This window comes from Thunnus albacares, chromosome 9, assembly GCF_914725855.1.
Source record: "Thunnus albacares chromosome 9, fThuAlb1.1, whole genome shotgun sequence".
Classification (NCBI taxonomy): domain Eukaryota; kingdom Metazoa; phylum Chordata; class Actinopteri; order Scombriformes; family Scombridae; genus Thunnus; species Thunnus albacares.
The window spans coordinates 15,357,012-15,363,011 of record NC_058114.1 but is presented as its reverse complement, the minus strand read 5'-3'; positions in this window follow the sequence as shown (position 1 = coordinate 15,363,011).

Here is a 6,000-nt window from a genome sequence, read left to right as displayed (position 1 = left end):
GAGGACCCCCACTGCCACATACCAACATGAAATGTAGGTGGAAACATGCGTGTGTTTGTATTGAAAAAAAAAAGTCAATCGCAACAAATCATTATATTTGATACTGTGACTTGAAGTTTAATGTTGTGGGACATATTACGAGCTCAGCTATGGGGGATCCCGAACAAGCCTAGCCTAAAGTGTTTTTCATTTTAGTTTACTTTTCCTGATTAGACTTTTTTTCCCCTTGATTTAACATGACTATCTGAGATTGGTGTTGGATAGCAGCAGAATAATAGTTAGGTGTTATGTGTCCTTTGTGCTGCTTTGTGATTTGTGTCTTGTATTTTGCTGTTTAAACACTATTAAATCATATTGTTGGGGAGTGATTAAAAATGATATGTTTTTGTGGTGAAGGGCAGTAGAAATAAACATGACTTGTCTTTAGCTATTTTTCTAATTATTTCTACATTAAAACATCTTTTAAAGAAATTAAATATGAACATATCTGGACTTCTACACTATCAGCAGTGAACAAAACACTACATTCGACCTATACAAGGTCAGACTTTTGGATTTGTATTATGTCACATTACTGCCTGTACCGTTTGACTGACAGATGATCTACACTTCACTACTTCTCTTCAATCATCACTAAAGTGGTTTTCATCTTCCTAATTTTGAGACCAGTCAAAATACAATTTTGAGGAGTAAAGCTGCTAGGACCAACTTGTATCGCATAACATTTTTTAAAAAAAAGTTAATTACCACTCCAGACATAATTGTAGAGTAGCTGAAAAAATACTGTAATTTAATGCATTTGCATGGTAATGTAATAATCCAAAAAGGGGGCGATGCAGACTAGAATCTTTATAAGATGTGTGATTAATCTGAGATTGAAAACATCGGAAGAAAGCAGAGAGACAAACTCAACCTCTTGATTTGTATAGAATAATGTCAAAATAATGTCCCCTGAGGCACTCAGGGTCTTCAGCAACAAGTAATGCTATATTCAAGAGACAAAGTCATTTCCAAAATAACTCCTTTAAAAAAAGACAAAAGGAGAAAAACTGATCTTACAATTAATTCCAGTTTGTATGTTCATCAAAATGCACATCAAAGTGTCCAGACAAATTAGATCATTTAGTGAATCTCAAAAGCAACACATGAGCCTGTGTTGTTGGTCAATATAACACAAGACCTTCCCCACCACAAAAGAAAAAAAGACAAAAAAAACTTTCCGCGTAGTTCAAGAAGTTCTCTCAAGATATGCCTTTTGGTTTAAAATAACTTGGCTTCTGATAACAAGATGTTCTAGTTTCAAACAAATCCCAGTCATGCCCTTCAGCTCTGGTTTACTCGGTTGTCTCTATTATCTCTTCCTTCGTGGCACTCCTCACCAACTTCTTTACTACACAGCCAGGAAGTGAGAAAGGTGTTCTCGCCCACGGCTCAGGCACAACACTTACACGACAATATCGACAGATGTAAGTTATTCAGTACATGTGGACCAAACACAAAATGTGGAATCCTGGATTCAGTCTCTTTAAACTTTTGAAATGTTGAACAAACTTTCTCACTCAAACTCAATGTTTGACTCCTTATTGTTTTCACTTTTGAAAGAAAGAAATAGAGTATGTTTATTATGAGTGGTAGAGCAGGGTTGTATATTCATCATGTAGTTTTTAATTCTGAAATAGCACATACTGTAAGTGACAAACATTGTTATAAGGAGAATTATTAAAAAGAGGATACTTCAATGAATCAAACAAACTTTATATAACACATTACATACAGATTAGTGCATGCAAATAACACAGTAATAAGACAGTGTAATATTTAGTCAGTAAAAATGTGTAGGAATTGTATAGGAATTATACATTTGTAAAAGTGTATAGGAATTAACTGATAAAAGCATAATAATGAAAATAGAAAAATAATAAATAATAAGGATGCTTAGCAAAGGCACAAAGAAACGTTTTGAGGAAAGACCACAAAATTCAACAACTATTTTATTTACTATTTAGATTGAATAAGTTAATCGCCTGGCTCACGTTCACTGTCACCATTTAGATCTTATATAAGTTATAGTTATCTTACATAAGTTATTTACAGTGGGTAAACAGGGGGATTCAGTGTCTTGTTCTTGTTCAAGTACTCTTTAACAAGTCACATGGTTGATGACAGGCACATGTTCACTCTTTCTGGTATTTAACTTGTGACCTTTGTGTTATCGGACAGTCTCTCTAATCACGGCATCAACCTAAACATGTGTTACAGCATCCCATTTTGTTCCTCACAGTTACCTTTAGGTAAGATTTGACTCTCGGAAAGAGCCATCAGCTTCTTTGACCATTCATTTATTACATTAATCTGGACAGTCCACCCTGTAATTGATCAAAAGCGATCATTTTGGAATGTTATCGTTATCATCACTAATTGATTTGATGATCCATGCGTCCCATTAATAATGTAATAGATGGGAGATTAAGAATTTAACTGTCCATAGCCATTAATGTGATCAAGATGTAATAAATGAATGAGCTACATTTCATTTAATTTAATCAAACCCAATTTTATGCAGTCCAGTTTCAGCCCATATATCCTTCCGGCATGCAGAGATTAAATGTTTGAAGCTGAATGATGTGGAAAGTTTTTAAATATCTTTTTGATAGACTTAAGTTTTGGAGACCATATACCCTCTCCATAAAGATGATAAATTAATCTGATTTTAAATAAGTCTGTACTCTCCATCCAAATATACTTATTATAATGTGATGCAGAGAATAATTAGATTAATATAAAAAAGCTAAGGCAGTGATCACATATTGCTCTTTTACAAACAAATAATTTACAATAAAAGCCCCATTTTAAGCATACAGATATACAAACTTTCCTATAGGGTCATCCAATCCAATTTTCTCCATTTCTGTCCCTCTTTGTTATGCAATTAGAAATGCTGCAGCTCCCCCTATTGGCATTTATCAGGTGAGAGCTTGCTGAAGATCAGCATTCCTCCAGCTTCATCAGCCTGTAATGTAATGGATACCACAGTCAGGAAACCAGTCCTGACGAACATTTGACACATATGAAGTGGTAATCTTTACCCGTGATCTGTGCGCTGCGGTTTGACTAAATGGTACAGTCAACAGAGCGGTGCTGGACATGTCATTAAAGCATTCGTGAGTGTAATTAAGCATGCCTAATCTCAAATGTCATCAATAACTGCCTCATTCTACAGTACATCTGAGCGCATTCATGTTTTTTTCCACAGGAAAATTATATCAATTTACCAAGATCAAACAGCAGCGGAAATCCTTCAGTCTCTAGTGTAATTAGTGGTTTATTGAGACAAAAGCACCCTTTCTGCCTTTTGCCTGAATCTTAAGTGCTCCACTCTTGAGCTGCCTTTGTCCAACGATGCCTGTGACACATATTCAAGATGTTCAGCCCGTTTCTTCCCTGTGAAAATTGAGAGGTTGATGCCTTTGCTTGACAGCTGGAGAGCAATAGAACAGAGTGTGAGTGGCTCTTAGTCTTTTGGGCCTTCCTCCTGATTTTGGAAAGCCCAGTTGAGTACTACTCTTCATCTCAAGCTGCATTCACAGAATGAAGCTCTGACTGTCCCAATTTTTCACTCAAAAGTGATTAGAGTCTGATGTTTCCTTATCAGTATGAACAGGATAAAGTGCAGAGTCACATTTTTCAATTCACTTTTGAACCACATGAATAAGTGATATAAAATGAGATACAGAATCTCTTGACATGTGTCTGGGTTTGAAATGGTCGCACTGCGATTTGTCAGTACAGCCATGACAAAAAACACTGTAAATCTTATTTCCTAAAAATGAGACAACTGTCAGAATTTTTGCACAATGGCAGCAGGGGCTGAGCAGCGTTAGCATAAAGGACAATGAGGTGGAAAGAAAGCAAACAGCCAACTTGATTAGTATCTGGGGAGACGGCTCAGTTCAGTCAAAATTTAAAGATACATATCATCCAAACGTCTAGATACAGATGTGATGTTTTTTTTTCTTATTGGCTCTCGGTGTGTGTGTGTGTGTGTCTTATCAGCATCTGTTTGTGTTCATATCGGCATGGAATATAATTTGAATAAATAGGAATAAAAAAATAAAAGAAAGAGAGCAGCAGGTTGGATTGGGAGGCCTGCTGCGTGTGAACGCAACCTAAAACAGCCAAATCGCACAATTGATTCCCTCCTCTATCCCCTCCCTTTGCTTCTCCTCGATGCTGAAAAAGCAGATTGAAACTCTTGATACCGCCATACATGTGTCTGTCTGAATGTATATCTGTCAGCTGGGAGAATGAAGGAGAAATGGAAATATAGGGTAGGGAAGGGGAGTGCCAGTAAGTAAAGTTTGCCCCAGGTGACAGTTTGAACAAACTCCCATGAAGGTCTGCTGAGAAAGTTGCATGCTGGGCCGTGCAGAAACAATGGAGTAATTAAGGCGAGGCTCTCGACGCAAGGTTCATTGCAAGTCCTTGGATCTCGGCTGGACGGTGGAATGAGCAGGGAGGGGGGGTGTTTTTTCTCCTGATTAAATTCAGATCAAGGGAGCTGACACAATCTGGCTTTGACTGCGGTATACACAGACACACACACACACACTTCTATGGTACCTGCGTAACACAATGGATACAGCATAGCATATCAATGCCAAAGTTTATATACTACTACACAGAGCCATAGCTACAAATTGTCCAACAAAAGGCATGTATTATTGTTTTTTTCCACATTATATTAGGTCTGCTGTACCGAACTGAAACAAAGTGTCTGTGTTCATTCATAAAATGTCACATGCAGATTGCTAAATTGAGCAAATAAAACCCTAGATTCAATCTATGCCAACCATATCAAGAGGAAAGATGGATTTGGAAAGTAAACAGGGGCATATGGTAAGACTTTAGGGAGATTAGGCTTTTTTATGTGGTGTAGGTGTGTGGAAGGAAAGGAGAGTCCGTGAGAGAGAGAGAGAGAGAGAGAGAAGGAGAGAGAGAGTGTGTAGGAAAATCAATTTAACCAAAATCTGAATTCAAAAAGAGGGGAAACATTAATACACAGTCCTAGCAATAAAGTCTTTCAGTGTAATTTGTGAGCCTATTTTAATATCAGATTCATTCTGACAATCACAAAAATTAATGCACCGTAACTCTGCATGATTTTCTACAAATTGAGTGAAACAGGAGGCAGTGCTCACATAACTCAAACCGGCAGTTTGGCACTGGACAATGATGTGGTCTAGTTTGAAGCAGCAGGCATACTTTCATTTTGCCAGGACCCTCAATCAAACAAAGTATACTTCTTAAGGTTAGAAAACAGCTAACAAAATTTGTCTTATTTTTCATTCCGATTGGCATTCAATCTAAGCTGATGAAACTTGCAGGTATCCTGAATAATGTTTTTCTGAAAAAGTAAACTGTTGAGTTCAGGCTTTATTCCCAGTTTGGGCATAACGCCCTCACCAACACGGCAACAATTATAGGAACTCTTCAGAAAAGAGCTCAAAGCAAAAAGAAGAATGGATAAATCACTTACTCACTAATTGTAACAGAGTTTTTCACCGTGAGAAGGAACAGTGGGACATTCAGCTGAGGACACTTATGTAAAATCAAAGCACTGCGCATGGGCTTGTCTTTCTTTTTGGATTTCTTTCAATATCATGACCTTTTATAGATGAGAGCAGTGTGAATCATACTTCCTCAGTTCCAAGCTATGAAATAGGTTTGGTCTGCATTTTAGTGAAGTGGAAGCATGTGTAATCATGTTTGAGGTCAGTTGACTTTAAATGGAAAAGTTGTGTTTCAATGCTCATACTTTCATTTGGAATAAAAGAAATAAATGACTGCCCACGGTTCATCATTTAACATCTTCAATTGTCAATCTGTAAGAGCAGATTTGGAATTGAATGGTCTACTATTAAACATTCTGATATAAAGCATTTTGTGTGTAGCACTGTGTGCTTTCAACTGGTTGTGAAATTGTGTATTTTCCAACTAAGA